Raw genomic sequence first — 24176 nt, 5'->3', positions numbered from 1 at the left:
TTGGTCTCCCTTTACTCTCTGCCCTTCTAATATCTGATGTCTTTTGCCTTGTGATGGCACAGCAGAAGACCCTCATAAGATACTGGTACCTTAATCTTGGGACTCCCAGTTTTCAGAACTGTAAGCCAATAAATTTCTGTTTGTCATAAATTACCCGGTCTGTGGTATTCTGTTATAGTAGCACAAAACAGACTAAGACAACATTTCTGGTTAAGTTTACTTCCAAGTCTTTTATTCTTTTGGATGCTATTGCAAATGTGATTGTTTTCTTAATTTGTTATTAGGATATTTTATTGTTAGTGCACAGAAATACAATAGGTTTTTGCTTATCAATTATGTATTATGCAACCTTACTGAATGTGTTTATTAGTTCTAACAGTTGTGTGTTGTGTATATGTGTAGACATTATGGTTTTCCACATATAAAATTATGACATCTGAAAAGAGAGATAATTTTACTTCTTCCTTTCAGAGTTGAATGCATTTTCTTTTTCTTGGATAATTGCTCTGGTAATAACTTACAGAAATATGTTGAATAGAAGTGGTAAGAGGTGGCATCCTTTCCTTATTCCAGGATTGCAGAGAAAAAGCTTTTAGTTTCTAATCATTGAGGATGATGATGTTAGCTTCTTGCTTTTCCTATTTGCCCTTTATTGCATTGAAGAAAGTTTCTTCTACTCCTAATTTGTTGGAATTTTTTTTTACTATAAAAGAGTGTTGAATTTTGTCAAAATGATTTGAGATGACATGATTATGGGACTTTTTATCCTTCATTCTGTTAATCTGGTATATTGCATTGTTTAATATGCACACATTGAACTATCTATATATCACAGGGATAAGTCCTACTTGGTCATGGTGTATGATTTTTTAAAATATACTATAGGCCAGGCGCGGTGGCTCACACCTGTAATCCCAGCACTTTGGGAGGCCGAGGCAGGCAGATCACAAGGTCAGGAGATCGAGACCATCCTGGCTAACATGGTGAAATCCCATCTCTACTAAAAATACAAAAAATTAGCCGGGCATGGTGGCGGGTGACTGTAGTCCCAGCTACTTGGGAGGCTGAGGCAGGAGAATGGAGTGAACCCGGGAGGAGGAGCTTGCAGTGAGCCGAGATTGCGCCACTGCGCTCCAGCCTGGGCGACAGAGCCAGACTCTGTCTAAAAAAAAAGAAAAATAATATATATATATACATATAAAATAAAATTTGCCCATGCTTATGTCCTGAATGGTATTGCCTAGGTTTTCTTCTAGGGATTTTATGGTTTTAGGTCTTACATTTAAGGCTTTAATCCATCCTGAGTTAATTTTTGTATAAGGTGTAAGAAAGGGGTCCAGTTTCAGTTTTCTGCATATGGCTAGCCAGTTTTCCCAACACCATTTGTTAAATAGGGAATCCTTTCCCCATTGCTTGTCTTTGTCAAGTTTTTCAAAGATCAGATGATTGTAGATGTGTTAAAACACCAAAAGTATGTCAACAAAAGCCAAAATTGACAAATGGGATCTAATTAAACTAAAGAGCTTCTGCACAGCAAAAGAAACTATCATCAGAGCAAACAGGCAACCTATAGAATGGGAGAAAAGTTTTGCAATCTATCCATCTGACAAAGGGCTAACTAATATCCAGAATCTACAAATAATTTAAACAAATTTACAAGAAAAAAACCATCAAAAAGTGGGCGAAGGATATGAACAGACACTTCTCAAAAGAAGACATTTATGCAGTAAAAAAAAATATGAAAAAAAGCTCATCATCACTGGTCATTAGGGATATGCAAATCAAAACCACTATGAGGTACCATCTCAAGCCAATTAGAATGGCGATCATTAAAAAGTCAGGAAACAACAGATGCTGGAGAGGATGTGGAGAAATAAGAACGATTTTATACTGTTGTTGGGAGCGTATATTAATTCAACCATTGTGGAAGACAGTGTGGCGATTCCTCAAGGATTTAGAACCAGAAATACCATTTGACCCAGCAATCCCATTACTATGTATATACCCAAATGATTATAAATCATTCTACTATAAAGACACATGCACATGTATGTTTATTGAAGCACTCTTCACAATAGCAAAGACTTGGAACCAACCCAAGTGCCTATCAATGATAGACTGGATAAAGAAAATGTGGCACATATACACCATAGAATACTATGCAGCCATAAAAAAGGATGAGTTCATGTGCTTTGCAGGGACATGGATGAAGCTGGAAAACATCATTCTCAGCAAACTAACACAGGAACAGAAAACCAAACACTGCATGTTCTCACTCATAAGTGGGAGTTGAACAATGAGAACACATGGAAACAACATCACACACTGGGGCCTGTCAGAGGGTGAGTGGCCAGGGGAGGGATAGCAATAGGAGAAATACCTAATGTAGATGATGGGTTTATGGGTGCAGCAAACCACCATGGCATGTGAATACTTATGAAACAAACCTGCACATTCTGCACATGTATCCCAGAACTTAAATATATATATACACTAAAAAATTTAGTATGCTAATATTTTGTTAAGAATTTGGGCATCTGTGTTCATCAGGGACATTGGCCTGTAGTTTTTTTTCTCATGGTGTTCTTGTCTGGTATCAGGGTGATGTTGCCTCATAGAAATATTTGGAAAGTGTTTTAGTACATTCTTCATTGCTATAAAGAAATATATGACGCTGAGTAATTTATAAAAATAACAGGTTTCTTTGTCTCATGGTTCTGCAAGCTGTACGAGAAGAATGGCACCAGTAACTGCTTCTGGTCAGAACCTCAGGAAGCTTTTACTCATGGTGGATGGGGAAGAGACAGCAGCTGGGTTGCCTGACAAAAGAGGAGCAAAAGAGAGGAGGAAGGTCCCAGGTACATTTTAACAATCAGATCTCATGTGAACTCATTATTGCAGGGAATGCACTATGCATTACATGAGGAATGTGCCCCGATGACACAAACACCTCCCACAAAGTCCTTCCCACCCAACATCTCGACATGAGATTTAGCAGGAACAAACATCCAAACTATATCAGGAAGTGTTCTTTCTTCTATTTTTTGAGAAAGTTTAAGAATTGGTATTAATTCTTTAATTAGTAGAATTGCAAAAATATCTGTTCCTGCAATTTTCTTTGTTGAGAGGTTTTTTTTATTAATGATTGAATTTATTTATTTGTTGTTGGTTTGTTCCAGCTTTCTACTTATTTTTATACAGTTTAGGTAGATTGTACATTTCTATGAATTTATCTGTTTCTTCTAGGTTGTTCAGTTTATTGGCATATAATTGTTCCTGATAATCCATCATGATGCTTTTATTTTTATGTTATCTGCACTAATGTCTCTTCTTTAACTACTGGTTTTATTATTTGAGTCTCCTTCCTTTTTTCTTAATTCATCTAGTAATTTTCTTTATCTCTGCAAAACTTTAGTTTTGTCAGTTTTTAATTATTCTTCTATTTTCTATTTTATTTATTGTTGCTAAAATCTGTATTATTTTTGCCTTTCCTCTGAATGTAGGCTTAGTTTGTCCTTCTTTTTCTATCTCCCTGAGGTGGAAAGCTAAGATAGCTATTGGAGCTCGTTTTTCTTCTTCTAATGTAGGTGTTTATCACTGTAAACTTCCCTCCTATTACTGCTGTTGCTGCAGTCCATAAATTTTGGTATGTTGTGCTTTTATTTGGTTTGTCATGACATATTGACTAATTTCACTTTTGATTTCTTTTTTGACTGTGTGGCTGTTAAAGAGTTTATAGTTTAATTTTCATGTATTTGTGATTTTTTTCATTTTCTTTCTCTCATTCATTTTTAGTTTTATTCCATTGTAGTCAGAAAAGATACATGGACTATTTAAATCTTCTTGAATTTGTTAAGACTTGGTTTGTGACACATTATTGATGTATCCTAGAGAATGCTGCACATGTGCTTGAGTGAAATGTTCTGCTGCTGTTGGGTGAAGTGTTCCGTATGTGTCTCTTAGGTCCATTTGGTCTATAGTCTTGTTCAAGTATGTTGTTTATTGATTTTCTGTTTGAGTAATATATCCATTATTGAAAGTGTGTTATTGAAATTTCCTACTATAATTGTATTGCTATTTCTTCCTTCAGATCTTTTAATATTTGCTTTTTATATTTAGGTGCTCTGATGTTAAGTGCATATGTATTTATAATTGTTATATCTTTCTCTTGAATTAACTATTTTATTGTTATGTAATTATCTTATTTGTCTCGTGACAGATTTTTAACATTAAAATTCTAATTATATAATATAATTCTAGAAATCTCTGCTCTATTTTGCTTATCATTTGCATAAAATATCTTTTTGCATCCTTTACTTTTAGACTATGTGTGTCTTTAAATCTAAAATGAGTCTTTTGGACAGCATATAATTAGGTCTTGTTTTTAATTAATTAATTAACTTTTGAGACAGGGTTTTACTATGTCACTCATGCTAGAGTGCAATGGCATAATCATGGCTCATTGCAGCCTGGACATTTTGGGCTCAAGTGATCCTACCACCTCAGTCTACCAAGTGGCTGGGACTACGGGGGTGCACAACCACACTTTGCTACTTTTTGATTTTGTGTAGAAATAAGGTTTTACTATGTTGCCCAGGTTGGTCTTGAACTCCTGGGCTCAAGTGATCTTCTCATCTCAGCCTCCTAATATGCTAGTATTACAGGTGTGAGCCACAACATCTGGCCTATTTTAATTTTATCTATTTATTCACTCTATATTATTTGACTGCTAAGTTTACTATATCTGTATTTAAAGTAATTATTAAAAGGTAAGAACTTAGTACTGTCACTTTGTTGTTTTCTGTTTGTTTTTGTAGTTCTTATGTTTCTCTGTCTCTTATTGCTTTCCTTTGTTATTTGATTATTTTTTCTGTAGTCGTACACAAAATTCATTTCTCTTTATCTTTTTTGTGTCCCCTATAGCTTTTTTCTTTGTGGTAACCATGAAGCTTGCATAAAACTGCTTATGGTTGTAACAGTCTATTTTAAGCTGATAACTTCAAATGCATATAAAAACTCTATGCCTTTACTTTATTTCAGAATTTACTTCTTTAATACTCTGTATCCATTAACTAATTTGGGGGAGTAATAGTTTTTCTTAATATTATTATCTTGTGACTTCTGTGCTAGGGTTACAAGTGATTTATGTACTTTTCTCACAATGTTGGATATTCTGTATTTGACTATATATTTACTTTTATCAGTGAGATTTATAATTTCATGTGCATTTGTGTTGACACATCCTTTCATTTTAACTTCAAGAACTTTTTTTTACTAGTTCTGGCATGGTAATCTAGTGGTGATAAACACTTCCAGTTTTTGTTTGTCTGGAAAAGTCTTTAACTTTCCTTTATTTGCAAAGGACAGAGTTGCTGGAAATAGTATTCTTGGTTGGCAGGAGTTTTTTTTTGTTTTGTTTTTGATTTTTCTTTTTTCAATTTTTATTTTAGGTTCAGGGAGAACCTGTGTAGGTTTGTTAGTACATGGGTAAACTGCGTGTTACTTGAGTTTGATGTGCAAATAGTTTAATCACCCAGCTAGTGAGCATAGTATCTGATAGGCGGTTTTTAAGTTCTCACCCTCCTTCTACTCTCCACCCTCAAGTAAACCCTCATGTCTATTGTTCCCTTCTTTGTTTCCATGTGTACTCAATGTTTAGCTCCTACTTATAAATTAGAACATGTGGTATTTGGTTTTCTACTCCTACATTAATTTGCTTGGAATAATGGCCTCTAGCTGCATCTATATTGCTGCAAAGGATGTGATTTCATTCTTTTTTAGGGTTGGATTGTCTTCTTTCAGCACTTTGAATATATAATTCCACTCTCTCCTTACCTGTACGGTTTCTGCTGAAGAAACGTACTGTTATGGGGATTTGCTTTATATGATGCATTGCTTTACTCTTGCTGCTTTCAAAATTCTTTCCTTGTCTTTGATTTTTGACAATTTAATTATAATGTGTCTTGGTGTAGGCCTCCTTAGATACCATGTATTTGGAATCATTTGTGCTTCATTCATCTGGATGTCTATTTGCCTCCTGAGTTTTAAAAAGTTTTCAGCCATTATTTCTTTAAAACATTTTCTGCCTTTTTTTTTCTTCTTTATAGTTTCCATAATGCATATATTGGTTTGCTTTATGGTGTCCTATAAGTCCCATAGGGTCTCTTCACTCTTTTTTTTTTTTTTTTTATTATACTCTAAGTTCTAGGGTGCATGTGCACAATGTGCAGGCTTGATACATAGGTATAAATGTGCCATGTTGGTTTGCAGCACCCATCAACTCGTCATTCACATTAGGTATTTCTCCTAATGCTATCCCTCCTGCAGTCCCCCACCTGCTGACAGGCCCCAGCATGTGATGTTCCCCACCCTGTGTCCAAGTGTTCTCATTGTTCAACTCCCACCTATGAGTGAGAACATGGGGTGTTTGGTTTTCTGTCTTTGTGATAGTTTGCTGAGAATGATGGTTTCCAGCTTCATCCATGTCCCTGCCAAGGACATGAACTCATCCTTCACTCTTTTTAAAGTCCTTTTTTTTTTTTTTTTTGGTTCTTCTGGCCTGTTTTTGAGTTAACTGATTCTTTCTTTAGCTTAAACAAATCTGTCGTTGCAGCTTTATATTGAGTTTTTTTCAGTTCAGTTATAGCATTTCACTTCCATAATTTCTGTTGGTTTCTCTTTTATGGTTTTTCTTTGTTGAACTGTCATTTTGCTTGTGTATTATTTCCATGATTTCATTTAGTTGTTTATCTCTGTTCTCTTTTAGTTCACTAAGCTGTGTCAAGATGGTTATTCTGACTATTTTGAATTATTTGTCAGGCAGTTCATAGATCTCTGTTTCTTTAGGGCTAGTAAACAAAGATGTATTTTGTTCCTTTGGCGGTGTCATGTTTCCTACATCTTTCATAATTTTTGTAGCTTTGCATCGGTGTCTACAAATTGGCATTTACATCTTTTCTGGTCTTTACAGGCTATCTTTAGCAGAAAAAAATCCTCCACCAGTCAGCCTGGTCAGAGGTTCTGGATAGGCCAGCTCATGGGATTGGTGGGCAGGCCTGATGCCAAGAACCATTGGCTGGTTGTTGAGATCTGCAAAGACCTGGATATTTAGATCTTTGACCTCTCTTCTTTTTTCTTAGCTGTCTCCAAGTGATCTAGCCATGCTGATTTTCTCATGTTCTGAACAAAACACAACTAAGGTGAGCTTCTCAGGTAGCACCTCAAAAGGCTGGAGAATTGGGGATGCCCACTCCACTATTTCTTTCTCCCATGCAGGCCGAGGGGATCTCTCTTGGTGCTGCAGTGTGCTGACTTGGGGAGGAATGACATACATAAACTGAAACTATTCTGTTTACCCTTTTTCAATGTTTTGTTTATTGCTTTTATGTTCCATTGGGGTGCTGCAACTTCTTGCTTTTATTTCTGATCCTTCTCAAAGGTATATTTGTCCATGGACAGTTATTAAATTGGTCTGTCAGGGTAGAAGGGCTGGAACCTTCTATTTTACCATCTTGCTGTCATTACTCACTCAAGAAAGTCTTTTCAACTAAAGGTACTGGAACAACTAGATATCCATGTGGGAAGAAAATGGAAACTTGCTCCTTAGCTCACACAATACAAAATTTTTATTTGAAATAAAACATCAACTCAAACATAAAAGCTAAAACTGTAGTTTTTAAAATACTGATATGGTTTGGCTGTGTCCCCACCCAAATCTCATCTCGAATTGTAGCTCCCATAATTCCTTCATGCTCTTGGAGGAAACAATGGGAGATAATTAAATCATGTGGGCAGCTTCCCCTATACTGTTCTCATTGTAGTAAATAAATCTCACAAGATCTGATGGTTTTATAAGGGGAAACACTCCTCACTTGGTTCACACTCTTCTCTGATGCCATCTCTGATGTGAGGGGGCCTTTCACCTTCCTCCATGATTGTGAGGCCTCCCCAGCCATGTGGAACTCTGAGTCCATTAAACCTCTTTCTTTTGCAAATTGCCCAGCCTTGAGTATGTCTTTATTAGCAGCATGAAAAAACTAATACAAAACATTGGTACCAGTATAGTGGGGTGCTACTGAAAAGATACCTGAAAATATGGAAGTGACTTTGGAACTAGGTAACAGGCAGAGGTTGGAACAGCTTGGAGGGCTCAGAAGAAGACAGGAAAATGTGGGAAAGTTTGGAAACCCTGAGACTTGTTGAATGGCTTTGACCAAAATGCTGATGATATGGACAACGAAATCCAGGCTGAGGTGGTCTCAGATGAAGATGAGGAACTTATTGGGAACAGGAACAAAGGTGACTCTTGTTATGTTTTAGCAGAGACTGGTTGCATTTTGCCCCTGCCTTAGAGATCTGTGAAACTTTGAACTTCAGAGAGATGATTTAGGGTATCTGGTGGAAAAAATTTGTAAGCAGCAAAGCATTCAAGATGTGATGCTGTTAAAGACATTTAGTTTTAAAAGGGAAAACGGAGCATAAAAGTTCAGAAAATTTGCAGCCAGACCATGTGATAGAAAAGAAAATCCCATTTTCTATGTGGAACATATACACCATGCAATACCATGCAGCCATAAAAAGGAATAAGATCATGTATTTTGCTGGGACATCAATGAAGCTGGAAGCCATCATCCTCAGCAAACTAACACAGGAACAGAAAACCAAACAGCGCATGTTCTCACTCATAAGTGGGAGTTGAATGCTGAGAACACATGGATGCAGAGAGGGAAACAGCACACACCAGGGCCTGTTGGGGGCTGGGGGGTGAAGGGAGGGAACTTAGAGAATGGGTCAATAGGTTCAGCAAACCACCATAGCACACATATGCCTATGTAACAAACCTGCACATTCTACACATGTATCCTGTTTTTTTTTTAGAAGAAAGGAAATAAATACATACAATTCATAAAAATTATTTAGAAAAGAAAAGAAAATCCCATTTTCTGAGGAGAAATTCAAGCCAGCTACAGAAATTTGCATAAATAATGAGGAGCCAAATGTTAATCACCAAGAAAATGGGGAAAATGTCTCCAGGGTAGGTCAGAGACCCTCACACCAGCCCCTCCCATTACAGGTCCAGAGGCCTAGGGGGAAAAAATGGTTTCCTGGGCCAGGCCTAGGGTCCCTCTGCTATGTGAAGTTCAGCTGTGACTAAAAGGGGCCAAGGTACAGCTCAGGCCATGACTTTAGAGGGGGCAATCCCTGAGCCTTGGTGGCTTCCATGTGGTATTGGGACTGTGGGTGCACAGAAGTCAAGAACTGAGGTTTGGGAATCTCCACCTAGATTTCAGAGGATGTATGGAAATGCCTGGGTGTCCAGGCATAAGTTTGCTGCAGGGGCAGGACACTCGTGGAGAACGCCTGCTAGGGCAGTGCAGGAGGGAAATGTGGGGTGGGTACTGCCACACAGAGTCCCCACTGGGGTGCTGCCTAGTGGAGCTATGAGAAGAGGGCCACTGACCTCTAGACCTCAGAATGGTAGATCCCCTAACAGCTTGCACCATGTGCCTGAAAAAGCTGCAGACATTCAATGCCAGTCCATGATAGCAGCACGACCGAGGCTGTATCCTGCAAAGCCACAACAGCAGAGCTGCCCAAGACCATGGGAACCCACCTTTTGCATCAGTGTGACCCAGATATGAGACATAGAGTCAAAGGAAATTATTTTGGGACTTTAAGATTTGGCTGTCCTACTGGATTTTGGACTTGCATGGGGCTTGTAGCCCCTTTGATTTGACCAGTTTCTCCCATTTGGAATGGCTGTATTTATCCAATGCCTGTACCCCCATTGTATCTAGGAAGTAACTAACTTGATTTTGATTTTACAGGCTCATAGGCAGAAGGGACTTGCCTTGTCACAAATAAGACTTTGGACTGTGGATTTTTAAGTTAATGCTGGAATGAGTTAAGACTTTGGGAGACTGCTGGGAAGTCATGATTGGTGTTGAAATGGTGAAAACACAAGATTTGGGAGGGGCCAGGGGCAGAATGATATGGCTTAGCTGTGTCCCCACCCACATCTCGAATTGTAGCTCCCATAATTCTCATGTCATGGGAGTGATCCAGTGTGAGATAATTTAATCATGGTGGTGGTTCCCCCATACTGTTCTCATGGTAGTCAATAAGTCTCACAAGATCTGATGGTTTTATAAGCGGAGACCCCTTTCATTTGGTTCTCACTCTTCTCCTACCTGCTGCCATGTGAGATGTGCCTTTCACCTTCCACTATGATTGTGAGGCCTCCCCCAGCCACGTGGAACTATGAGTCCATTAAACCTCTTTCTTGTGTAAATTGCCCAGTCTTGAGTATGTCTTTATTAGCAACCTGAAAATGGACTAATACAGATACTAAACATAAATGATTTCCAATTTTAGGTTAGGCAAAGGTTTTTTTTGGAGAGGATGAAAAATACCAAATGTAAATTAAATTTAAAGAATTCATTAAAATTGATCCCAATTACAATATTCTATTCATAAAAGATATCATTAAGAAAATGTGGAAAGTAGAGGCAAACCAGTTTTAAAGGAAATTTTGCAATATATGTATCTGATATATACTTCTACTTAAAATATATATAAATAATACAAAATCAGAAATTAAAATATTTGAACAAACTTATCAGATAAAGAATATTAAAAGGCAGAGATTAGCAGAATGGGTGAATAACAATGACAGAACTACATGCTCTGTATGGAGCATGTCTCTGTATGGAGAGATACCATAGGTTCCTGAATTGAGAGACAACTAAAAACTTCTGCACAGACAAGGAAACAATAAACAGAGTGAGGAGACTGTAGATTGGAAGAAAACATTTGCAATTCATACACCCAATAAAGGGTCAATACCCAAAATATATGATACTCAAACAACCCAATAAGAATAAAAAACAAAGAAGCTAATTAAAAGGACCTGAAAAGATATTTCTCAAAAGATGACATACAAGTAGCCAAGAGTTATATGAAAAAAAAAAAACCACTCAACATCATTAATCATTAGGGAAATGCAAATTAAAAGCACAAGGAGATACCACCTCACACCTGCTCCAATGGCTACTGTCAACAAATGAAAGTGTTGGCAATATTGTGGAAAAAAGGAAATCCTTATACACTATTAGTGAGAGTGTAAATTGTTTTAGTCATTATGGGAAACTATATGGAGGTTCCTCGATAAAATAAAAATAGAACTATCATATAACCCAGCAATCCCACTTGTGAGTATATATTCACATTAATTAAAAATAGTATGTTGAAGAGATTTCTGCCCTCAGGTGTTCATTGCACCATTATTCACAATGGCCAAGACACAGAGCAACCTCAGTATTCATTCATGGATACAAGAATAAAGAAAATGTGGTACATATATGCTGAATACTATTCAACCTTCAAAAAGAAGAAAATGCTGTCATTTATAATAACAGGGATAAACTTGGAAGACATTATGCTAAGGGAAATAAGGTAGGCACAGGAAGACAAATACTACGTAATCTCACTTATATGTGGAATTTCAAAAAGTGAAACTCATACAAATAGTAGAATGGTGGTACTAGAAGTTGGTGGTGGGGGTTATGGGGGTACAATGGTGACATATTGGTCAAAGTGTACAAAGTTTCGATTAGACAGGAAATATATTTCAAGTTTTTGATATCTATCACACAACATAGTGACTATAGGTAATTACAATGTATTGTATATTTCAAAATTACTAAGAGATAGACTTCAAATGTTTTCACCACAAAAAATGATAAGTGTGTGTGGTGATAGAACTGTTAATTAGCTTGATTTAATCCTTCCACAATGTATAAAGGTATCAAAACATTGCATTAAACCTCATAAATAAATACAATTATTATTTGTCAATTAAAAACAAAAAATTTTAAAAATATTTTAAAAAAATGACAACACTTCCTAAATTCATCTATGAATTTAACATGCCTCCATCAAAATTCCAGATGGTTATGTGTGGAAATTAATAAGCTGATCTTAAGATTCTTAGAGAAATTTAAGGGACCCAGAATAGCCAAAACAATCTTGAAAAGAACAAAGATGGAAAATTCACACTTGTTGATTGCAACACTTAGCACAGTTTATAGTATTCAGGAATGTGTGGTACTGGCATAAGGTGATAAAGTCCTCCAGATATATATACATATATATATATGTATATATATTCTATTTTAATTTCTACAATTTTGAGAGTGAGAGAAAAAAAAATTTTAAGTCTATTAAATTTTAATAGAATTAAAATTACAGAAATAAACCCAAACATTTATGGTCAATTAATTTTCCATGAGGGTCCTAAGACTATTCAGTGGAAAGAATAAACTTTTCAGCAAATGGTGCTTAGAAAACTACATATTCACATGAAAAAGAATGAATTTGGACTCCCATCATCTTGTATCATATAAAAAAACTCAAATGGATAACAGAGCTAAAGTACAAGCTAGAAGTATAAAACTCTTAGAAGAACACATAGGCATAAATCTTTGTGATATCGGCTTAGACAATCATTTTCTGGATATGCTCCAAATCCCAAGCAACAAAATAAAAAATAGATAACTTAAACTTCATCAAAATTTAAAACTTTTGTGCCTCAGTGGAAATCATCAAGAAAGTGAGAAGATATGCCACAGCAAGGGAGAAAATATCTGCAAATCATATCACTAATAACAATTTTATTTTGCATTTATGTTTTTACAATTTGATACTAAAAATAGCCAATTTAAAATCATTCAAAGATCTGAATAGATACTTCAGCAAAAAAATATAAAGGAGTGAATAAGCATTTAAAAATATGTTCAACATCATTAGACATTAGGAAATGCAAATGAAACCCACCAGTGATATGATGACAATCAGAAAATGAACACAAGGAAGTGTTGGAAAATACGGGATATTTGAACTCTCAAGCATTGCTGGTATGAATGTAAGATGGTGAAGTAGTGAAGCAGGTAAATTGTGTGACAATGCTTCAGAAAGTTAATTATGCATTACCCTGTACTACAGAAATACCACTTCTACTTACATGCTCAAGACAATTGAAAATATGTATTCATACAAAAACTTGAACATGAATGTTCTTTGCAGCATTACTCATAACAGCTAGAAAGTGGAAACTGTAAAAATTTCTACCGTGTGATGAATGGATGAGCACTATGTGGGATGTCTGTATAATGGAATAATAATTGGCCATTAAAAAATGAAGTGCTGATACATGATATAATGCAGCTGAACCTTGAAAACATTATGCTAAGTGAAAGAGGCCAGACACAAAAGATCACATATTATGTGGTTCCGTTTATTTGAAACAGCCTACTTAGGCAAATCCTCAGAGGCAGAAAGTATTGTACATTACTGGTTCCCAGGGGCTAGAGAAAGCGAGGAATGGGGAATGATTGTTAGTGAGAATGGACTTTCTCTGTGAGATGATGAAAGCATTCTGGAATTAGATACGGTGATGGTTGCGCAACTCTTTGAATATACTAATCACCACTGAATCGTACTCTTTGAAATGGTGAGCTTCGAGGTGCATGAATTATATTCTAATAAAGCTGTTAAGCAAAGGGTACATGCGGAGAGGTCTGCTGACTCCACAAAGAAAACAAAATTAATGCAACAAAAACCAAGTTCTTCAAGTTTGAATTCTGTCCATATGTATCTTGAAAGCATAATTTCAAACAAAATTCACTTTTTCTCTGAAGATAAAGCAAACTAGTTTGGTTCTTTGACTCCATACTAAGTTGTAAGGGGCACAAAGTAAATATTGAAAACATTTCTAAAAACAGTTTGAAAATATTTCCAAACATCTGTATCTTGATTGGCTGTTGGTTACATGGATGTATCTTGTCTTAGTCCATTTTCACACTTCTCGTTGTTTCAGTGATAGCTGCAAGGATCAACCCAAATTCGGGATCATCCATAAACTGAATCTTTTTAGTGAACTAACATTGCTAAGAACATACTTGATTATAGAGGTGCCATATGGTACAAGCAGCTCCTGGATTAACGTGGTTGATGGGTCTATCCACCATGCAAGCATTTCAAGACTTACTTTGGATAAATTATACTGTAAACTGTACAGGTTCATGTGTTAAGACCGTTTTAAGGCAAGATATGATTGCAAATATCTCCTTAGGTTTCCTAGGGAAATTGAGTAAGGCATTTCTTAGATCAAATCTCCTTTCACAAATCACCACGTGCCCCTACAGCAATGGCCCCTACTCTTTTGTAGACTATCAAAATCTGCTGAGAGCCAAAGTCTAGCCTTGATATGCTGTCTAATGCAGATTGTGAGCTTAAAGATTTCTAGCATAATCCCACTTGGACACTAACTGCTGACTATGCATATATATGCAAATATACTGTGTGTGTGTGTGTGTGTGTGTGTGGTGTGTATACATACATACTGTGCATGTGCATATAATGCAAAGGGAAATTTACGTATTTTGATATTTCTGTTTTTCTTGAAGTATTGGCAGGTTAAAAATATCAAAAAAGAATGCACTGAAAATAAATTATATGTGTTTTTCAATATTTGAAGTAACCACATGTCTTTCATCAGGTACATATGTTCAATAGTGTGTGGGAAGAGGTATGTTTGGAGTAGATGAGATAAAAGCTATTATTTTACCCTAGAGTATAAAGAGCAGGAATATGAGAAAGTGTAATGTGGGCATTCAGTCAAAAATGAACAAACTTTGAAATTAAAATTAAACTGTATTCTCTGTATAAAATATTAAGTACAGCACAATACACTGTAGGAAATGAAGTATCTACTTAACATCCAATTTATCTGTCACCCAGATAACTGATTTGCTGTTAAATTACATGTTGATTATAATCTCATGATGCCTTAGTAAAAACAGCAACACCAATGCATTAGAAATTAAGAAACTGGTTTATGAGCATTTAGTCAAAGCTAACATAAGCAACAACTTTAACCAATGCCATCTGTGGCATACACAAGATGTCCCTCACTTCTCTTTTAGAATTTAATGTGTCCTTGTGACTTGGTTTGTTTCTAGAAAGTCCTGCCATACACAAGTAAATGAGTGTTAGCACCCTAGCACTCCGTAACTCCAGACGCCAGCAAAGACCGAATGTAGAAATGTCAGGGCTGGACGGCAGCTGGTGTTAGAGAATTTCTAAGTTCCCATCAGTCTTTAAGGTTGTGTGATTCTAATGTTTTGTAAAGTGACTAAATAGTTATGTGTTTCTGTTAACTTGCTGTTCTTCTGAGTCAGGTAATTGATTCAACAAAGACCTTATCCTTGGCCAAATTTGTGTCAGGCTTGCCTAAGTCTGCTTCTCAACTAGACTTCAACCTTGGGCTTCACTGTCTGTCCTTCATGTGCTTGCATTCCCTAGATTTAGTAAGAATTTTGTTAAGTAAATTTGGCCAGACTGTTCTCCCTCAATATTTGATCAAACCCATGCTCACCACCCACAGGTGATGTCAGATCATCCTGGCCTGCCTTCCACAGGAATCCTGGGAAGTTGGTTTAACCAGAATCCCCTCTGTCCCTGATATTTCCCCTTAGTGATTTTCTATCCACTGATCCCCACTCTGGTCCTTGACTCTAAATCTCCGCTTGAGCTCAGTAATGCAGCACTATACTGAGGTCTCTTATTGTAGCAGCTCCTGAATACAATCTGGTTTTTGCCTCTTTAACTGTTATCCAGCTTGGATGATCTTTAATAATTCTCAAAGTGGGGGCAATTTTGCCCCCAAGGAGCTATTTGATAATGAGATATGTTTGGTTGTCACAGCTGGGGAGACGTTACTGGCATCTAATGGGCAGAGGGCAGGGACGCTGGTAAACATCCTACACTGAACGGGTAGCTCCCCCCACAAACACACACACACACACACACGCACACACACACACAAAACAAAGGATTATTTGGCCTAAAATATTAATAGTGTCAAGGCTAAGAAGCCCTGACTTTGAACCCATAGCCTAAGCTTCTATAAAGCAGTCATCAGCCATCGTCAATGTGGGCTCATGAAGTGAGCAATGCATGAAGTGAGCAATGCATAAGTTTCAGGTTAAGGAGAGGGAACTGAAGTTTTACCCTTGAACACTTCAAATATATTTTAGTTTGAAAAACTTAAAAGAGATGTCTGTTTGCACAAAGGTAACATAAGGTCATTTAACACATAAAACCCCAGTTGTCACTGGCCTAACACAACAGAAGTTTATTTCTCCTTCACACCCTGGTCCAATACCAGGTGTTTTTATTGGAGCGCCTTCCATGTGCTCACTCAGGTTCCCAGCCCCCTCCAGCAAGGACTGTGCCGTTTTTCGATTACTCAGAGAATTCTGCATTCAATCCTGGGAGGGGATAGGGAAAGATTCAATCATGTGGAAGGCTCCCTGCATGGGCCTGGAAGTGCTGAGTGTCACTAGGTCACTGGCAGTGTCTACTTGTAGGGACCATGAGAAATGGCCTCTTGATGTGGGTCTTGAAAGAAGAGGGTCTGGGTTCAGGCAGCATCTGGTTCACTCCAGTTCCTGCCACTTGCACGTGCTTCAGCTGGTGGTAGATGTTGCTAAGATGAGTAGAAAGAGAATTCCAAGTGGGTAGAGCATTTGTAAAAATTGACTCCCTCTCATTGGACAGATGAAGAAAATTAGTCTTGCAATAACTGCCTTCCAACAAAAGGCGAGTAAAAGAGCCAGGGGTGTATCTCAGAACGCTTACAGTCTAGATGTTATTTTATTATTTAGTGCATGCAATTCTCAAATGTCTTGAGAACCTTAGAAATAACTATACATGGCAGGCTAAATTGTTACTATTGGAAACACAACATATTTTGTTTTGAGATTATTTGCTTACTTATTTTATGTAATAATAATAAAAACAAAATGATTTTTATCAAAAGAAGTAGCCTTGGGCATTCAGAAAACAGAACAATTTTTCTGTAAAAGTTCTGAAAACCAAAAGAGATTGAAGGTATCTCTGTTGCCCCAAACATACCTGCATCTACAAACTCCTTCTGAGCCCGTTCTGCTTTAGCAGGAATCACCACTGTGTGTATTCAACACAGACGCTCGTTGGAAGCTGACTATGCTAAAACTCTTTTGCTTCCAACTATATCAGATCCGCTTTGCATAACTGTTGGAAACATGGATTTTTAAATTAAAAAAAAGTCTGCATTTGCGTATGACAGCCAGTTGGCTGTTTTAAGTCACCCATTAGGTATGAAAGCAATAAATCCTAATACCACCCTTCAAGTAACAACTACAGCAACACTAAAACCTTCTTACGACTACACAGTAACATCTAAAGTCAATATTGGCTTATTTGTGTTTTGCTTTTTCAGTGCAGCTCATTTATTATACTCTGTTTATTGTAGTTGTTGTCTTTTGAATTCATAGGTGGTAGCTTATTTTTGTGTAGATGTTTATTACTTGTTCTCTCATGTAAAATCCAAAAAAATGTTCCTGGTGTGTGGGAAGCTTTTCCCCATGCAGTGACTGGAGATACGTGCTCCTCTCATCTTGTAATAGCTCGTGACTTCCAAGGTGGCATGCTTGTCTGCAGTAAGTCAGCAGATAAAGGAAGAACATGAAGTCTTGGCTGGAGAGGTCTCATGGGTGAGTCTTTGAAGAACATAAAGAATTGCGTATTACCTATGTTCACATCCATTGTCTTGAGCTCAGTCAATTATGTGTTCTGTTAGGTCGACAACTATGCCAAATGTCATGCTCAGGGTCAGGTTTAGCCCCAACTGAGGTCTGAAGGGGAGTGGGTGGATGGGCAGATAGCTGAGAGAACACTCGGGGGGGCTGTAAGCAGGTGAATATGGTTTTATTCACCAGTTCTGTTAGTAGCAGCTCTCTCAACAGCAGCTTTCTCTCACTGTCTGATCTGTCTTGGTTGCTTGCTCCAGCTGCACCCACACACAGCTGCACAGACAGGTCTCTCTTGCCTTCAGGGTCATCAGCTTAACTCTTTTTCTCTCTGGGCACAAGCCAGTTCCTGGCTCCCCACTGCCTGTCTTCAAGGCAACTGGATCTCCCTTATGGGGTCAGTAGCACTACTCTCTTTCTGGGCACCGTACAGAGAGGGTCATCTGTCCAGTGAGAAGGAGTCAATTTTTATAAATGCTATACCCACTTTGGAATTCTCTTTCTATTCTTCTTAGCAACATTTACCACAGCCGAAGCATGTGCGTGGGGCAGGTACTGCAGTGAACCAGACGTGCCTGAAACCAGAACCTCTTCTTTCAAGACCCACAAGTACAAGCCAAGCCCGTACAGTGTCAGCAGGGCAGTTATACCTTTTTCAGGCAATAGTGGCTCAGAGCCAAGTATGGAGTTAACACAAACGGGTTATAGAACAAGTGGAGTATGTGCCTGCACCCCAAACTCACTAAGTCACTCTGGCCTGGATGTTCGCCTCGGCCTGTTCCTGACCAAAGCACATCCGTGTGCCTTACAGGTCACATCTCACTTCCAGGGACCCATAAAATGCCATGTCACTAAGTGCTCAGGAAGAAAATGGCAGTATCAGTGAACAGCTGGCCAGCCCGACACACCTAGTTTTAATTTGAACCTCATCCCTCATCCTCACAAGCAGCATACTCTTGTGCAAAAGACTCAGTCAGCTTTTGTTCTGGTTTCTTTAGTTATAAGTTCAGAAATGTGGGCTGAATGACATTTAGGGTCTCTTTCAGCCATGAGGTTATTGCTAAATCAACCAAGTTCAATAAATATCTACTGTAAGAGAATGTAGGGTGTAGTCCCTGACAGAAGTAGCTGTCACCAATTTGCATAACTTATTCTTGAGTAATTTTATTCTTGCAATTAAAGGAGAGAGCACAGAGAGACCAAATTTAAATTTTACTGCAGGGTTTCACGGAAAAGCCCCTGCAGGGCGGCAGGATTGCATGGAAAGCCTCATATTTGGTTTGGCAAAGCAGGATAGATGTCTGAGAGGCCCACTGAAGTTTTAAAAGTATTCTACTGAAAAAAAGATTTTTAAAAAGTCCGACCTAGCTCACATATTTCTGGAATGTATTTGTAAACAATGCTCTGTTTCTGTGAGAATTGTCTTCATTTTTCTGGAGCTTTTGCAAACAACATATATTTTCCCAGTAGAGAATCTTCCTTTGATCTACAGTGAGGCCCCACTGAATCACCAACTACTTTCTCACCTGGAACCAACCAAGGCTGTGTGCTTAGCTGGCAGCAAATAATAAGTCCACATTAGTTAGTGTATCTAGAAAGGGGAGGCTAGTAAAAATATGCACCATCTGTAAAACTCTCGACAATCATTTATAGACTGCATTAATGAGTCAAGCATTATGAGGCACTTCCCAACCCCAGGCCAGGTTGTAAGGAGCTTTTATCCTGATGTAACAGTTTGTGCTTGTGGATTCTCAGACTAAACAGTGTGCTCAACAAAAAAACAAATAGACACATACAAAATAGATTTGTTAAATAATATAAATACTAGCTTATAGCCATCAATTTATTAAAAAAACACCCAACAAAACAAAACACTAGGATGACTTCAAAGGAATGATTCATAAAGCACAGACATATTAAAATATGCTATAATTGGAAAAAAGCCTCTTAAGAACTGCTGGTTGTACATTTTTCTCTATTTGTCTGTCAGTCAAAGAGAGGCCATGGATCCACAGAGAAGTTCCTTCAGTCTGCAGTGGGTCAATCAGTGCAGCCCACTCCAGAATCCACATGTCTGCCTTTATTTAGATATGAAGAGACTGAGCAGAACAGTTCAAGTGTGACTTCGGTATATGCAATCATCAGGGACTAAGAAGTGGGTAAATCCACTCATGTGGGTAGTAAACCCAATTCACTTTTAAGCTGGAAAGGAAAATAAGATACCAGAGAGAGCTGACATTGCTGTCCTTCTATGACAGTGGGATTTTGGGGATTCTTGGAAGCATGCTGTTGTGGTGGGCATATATGACAAAATTGAGTTACATATTCTTAGGTCATATTTACTTGATTTGAGTCAAAAGGGCCATTGGCAAGATATTAATTTGAAAAATTGACTAATGATTGCACCCCCAACCTTTTTACAAAAATAATGTAACATAGCTAACAAAAATTGATTCAACATAGCATGATAAAATAACAGTTAAAGTTGATAAATGAAGAAAAATCTAGACCATAAAAGGAGGAAAGAACACATAAAATTATTTCTGCTTCTATTATCTTTTGTATAAGATTGTTCATTTTTATTTTGGAAAATAAAGGCTTAAACTTCCGGACAGTGGAAATCATTTCTCTTTACAGTTACCCCATAGGATTTGCAGGAATCAGCCTTTCCCTGTTTTCTTTTCCTTAAGCTGTTATCCTGCACCTGTTGACTTCTCCCTCTCTGTGTTGGGGGGGTCGCAAGACCATCCTCAGCTTCTATGATCCATTGGAAAGACCTACAGGATTCAGAAAAGCTATTATACTTACAGTTACAGTTTATTACAGCAAAGGAATAGGAATTATTCCAGCAAAGGAATAGAGTTTCCAGGCATCCTCTTACAGTGGAGTCCCATGGACATGCTTAATTCTCCCAACATTGTGCAACAGCATATGCAAAGTGTTGCCAACCACAGAAGCTTACCTGAGCCTGAGTGTCCAGGAACATCACCTGGCCTTGGAGTCCAGAAGTTCACCTGCACCTTGGAGTCCAGGAAGCTCACCTGGGCCTTGGAGTCCAGGAAGCTCACCTGGGCCTTGGAGTCCAGGAAGCTCACCTGAACCTCGGAGTCCAGGAAGCTCACCTGAGCGCTGGTTTCCATACAGCTCACCTGAGCATTGGTGTCTAGGAAGCTCACCTGAGCCTTGTGTCCAGGGTTCTTATTGGGAGCCAGTCCTGCAGACCTGAAGCATTTATATGGCTGAACTCAGATACTCAGATTCCAGTTCTCCAGAGCAGAATTAGGCATTCAGCATAAATCACATTGCTAGCATTAACAAGCTCTTCAACTGGTGCCATGCGGCCCAAGGCCTCAGCCGTACAAAAACACTGTTCCTAGGCAGAACATTCCAAAACTCAGCATTTGCTTCCCAAGAACTAGCCAAGGGTCAGTCCTGAAAATAGTCATTTCTGGGGAATGTGCAGGGTTTCAGAAACTCAGACCTCCTTCCTTCTCATCTCCCTTCTGTATTTCTTAAGGCACCTGGTCTCTTTTCTACTCCTCACACAGTCCCCAAAACAGAAGTCATTCTCTTTGATCTCAATACCTCAAACAGTCCATATGTAAGATGTTTGTTAGTAGGAATGTTTTGGGAGCAACGGCAATGTTCAATATCTAGGACAATACAGGAAACTTCTTAAGAATGAGCACTAAACCTTGTTGCATTCAGAGATCTTCTGCCATTACCATACCAAGTGACCTCCACGGGACATTTACCCCTTCTCACTTAGCTTGCCACGGCTGCTGATCTTTTGTCACTCCTCATCCCAGCAGCCTCTGAGGAGCCTCCTCTAGTTGGCCACGTCTCCGTTTTCCTGCCCCTCTTTATCACCAGACTTCCTCCCAGACTCCCCATGCTCTGGACTGCAGAGCAGCTCAGCTTTCTCTTGACCTGTGTACTTTGTCCAGCTATGCCCTGAGGTTCTCTTCACATAGTTGGGACACTCATCAGGATTATTCTGATCCCAGGCCAAGTACCACTGTCAGGTTTAAAATCACCGATTTTTTTTTATTATTATTATTTTATGGTGATTGTATGGAACCCACCCTGAACACCTCTGATGCCAAGAATCTTTTGGCACACCATGATCTGAGCTGCCACATTGAATATGGAATCACAGTTCTGGGCTCACTTTCAGCTACTGTCATTCTCAGACTCATGAGAAGCCTGGTGTCATCTAATGAAGTTTGCTGTTAGAGTTAGATTTTACAGCTATAGACCCTTTCCCTCATTCTTTTAGCAAGAGCTATCTTTTCAATTTCTTTCTATCAAGAAAGTATTAATAGTTAGGTGAGGTGCAGTGGCTCATACTTGTAATTCCATCACTTTGGGAGGCTGAGGCAGGAGGATTGCTTGAGGCTATGAGTTCAAGAGCAGCCTGGTCAACACAGCAAGACCCTGTCTCTACAAAAAAAAATAGCCAAGCATGGTGGCATGCACCTGTAGTCCCAGCTACTCAGGAGGCTGAGGTAGGAGGATCACTTGAGCTCAGGAGGTTGAGGCTGCAATTGCGCCATTGCACTCCAGCCTGGGTGACAGAGCAAGACCCTGTCTCAAAAAAAGAAAGTAGTCAAATTGCAATTACTGGAGATAGAAAGAGGCTTTATTTCTTTATACCTTCTGTTTTACACCAATATTCCTATGCTTACAATTGGGCTACACAACTCTCTGTACCTCTCCATTTCTAAGTATCATGCACTAGGTGGGAGAACATGCGTGAGAACACAGAAATTGCAAATGGATGACTGGAGGCTCAGCAGTGCCATAGACTGGAGGTGGAGGATGGCCCAGCTCCTCCCAAGGGGAAGGGAGCAGCTTCCCCATGGTGCCACCACTGCAGAGCACAATATGTCTGTACATGACTTACTTTCTGTTCCAAAGTGTCATGAAAAGATCATGTTGACATTCTTAGTTCTTTGAATTTGTCTAATTCCTATTCCAAGCTTGGCTTTAGACCTGGTATCTGTTCTCACCATTCCAACCCAGAAGAGGCTGTGGACTGGAGGGTCGATCACACTCCAGCAATGCTTCTGAGAGAAGAGGTGCCTGAATGTGGTTAAGGCAGTGGCAAGAAGGCGGTGCCTAGCATTGCTTTTCTAAATGGCTTATATGGGTTTACACTTCTCCACCTCAACCCTCCTCAGACTCATCCCACGTTATTTAATGTGTGCATTTTTTTAAAAATATGTCCTCTGTTCCTACCTCTATGATTACAATTTCTCTGCCATCCTGATCTTCATCACCTTCGTGAGAAGACACTTAACAGGGTGGATGTTTTCAATCATGAATATGTGGCCTGGCAATCAGGTTATGGGTTACAAAAGGCCTTTTAATTCTTATTAATTTGTAGCTACTGTAGGAAAATCCCTGATGCTGGAGTTGGACACCAGGGTGGGAAGTTGCGGTCACCATGAGGGTTTTAGTGATGTTGAGGTTCTGCATGCACCATGTATTAGTCAGGGCTCCCCAGAGGAACAGAAGCATTAGGGTGTGTGTGTGTGTGTGTGTGTGTGTGTGTGTGTGTGTGAGAGAGAGAGAGAGAGAGAGAGAGAAATTAATATAAAGAATTGTGTGATTTAATTAAAGATGTTGAGAAGTAACAAGATCTGTATCCAGCAAACTGCAGACCCAGAATGGCTGATGGTGTAAGTTTCTGTACAGGTCTGAGTCCAAAGGCAGGAAAGGACGAATGTCCCTGCTCAAAGACATTCAGGCAGGAAAACAGTAAATTCTTTCTTAGCCCTTTTGTTCCATTCAGTCCCTCCATGGATTGGATGAGGCCCACCCATGCTGGGGAGCACAGTCTGCTCTGTTCACTGCAGCAATTCAAATATTAACTTCATCCAGAAACACCCTCACAGACCTACCCACAGTAATGTTTAATCTCATGGCCCAGCCAAGTTGTCACACAAAATTAACCATCACATGCTGCATTTCTCATGGCCTCTCGGCCACCTCTTTTGTGGGCTTCTAGGGAGACTGATTCACGTTTTGGCTGCAGAAGGAATCATGGGTGACTTAGGATTAGTCCTCTGGGTTTGGGAGACTCTAAGTAGTATTGAAACATCTGCAGAAGAAATTGAAACAGGATAGGTCTATATGGCAGATCTCTGTCTTTCATTGCATAGTTTTTAGTCATGTGCTAAGAAGGAAAATGCTACTTAGAGAATATAATCAGTAAAATGGGAAAAGTATTTTATTCAGATTCTGCCTAAGTTACTAGAATAGGGTAGATACTTCAAAAGGAAAAAAGTAGACCAGAAATAATAGCTTTATTGTTTTTACAGAATCACATAATGCCTTTGTTTTCAAGGCTCACTGTGTTGTCCCATCATTTTTTCCCTATAGCCTTGGAATGTCTTAGGGAAATAAAAATAAATATGATTACGTCTATATAATGGATGAGAACACTGGAACATAGAATGGTTAATTTAACAGTCCTTCATCAGCAGTGAGAATGAGAATTCAGGCCATATTTACTCACTCCTAGATCTCAAGAGTTAT

Source organism: Pongo pygmaeus, chromosome 4, assembly GCF_028885625.2.
Source record: "Pongo pygmaeus isolate AG05252 chromosome 4, NHGRI_mPonPyg2-v2.0_pri, whole genome shotgun sequence".
NCBI classification, from domain to species: Eukaryota; Metazoa; Chordata; class Mammalia; order Primates; family Hominidae; genus Pongo; species Pongo pygmaeus.
The sequence above is the reverse complement of the archived record's forward strand: the minus strand, read 5'-3'. Positions refer to the sequence as shown.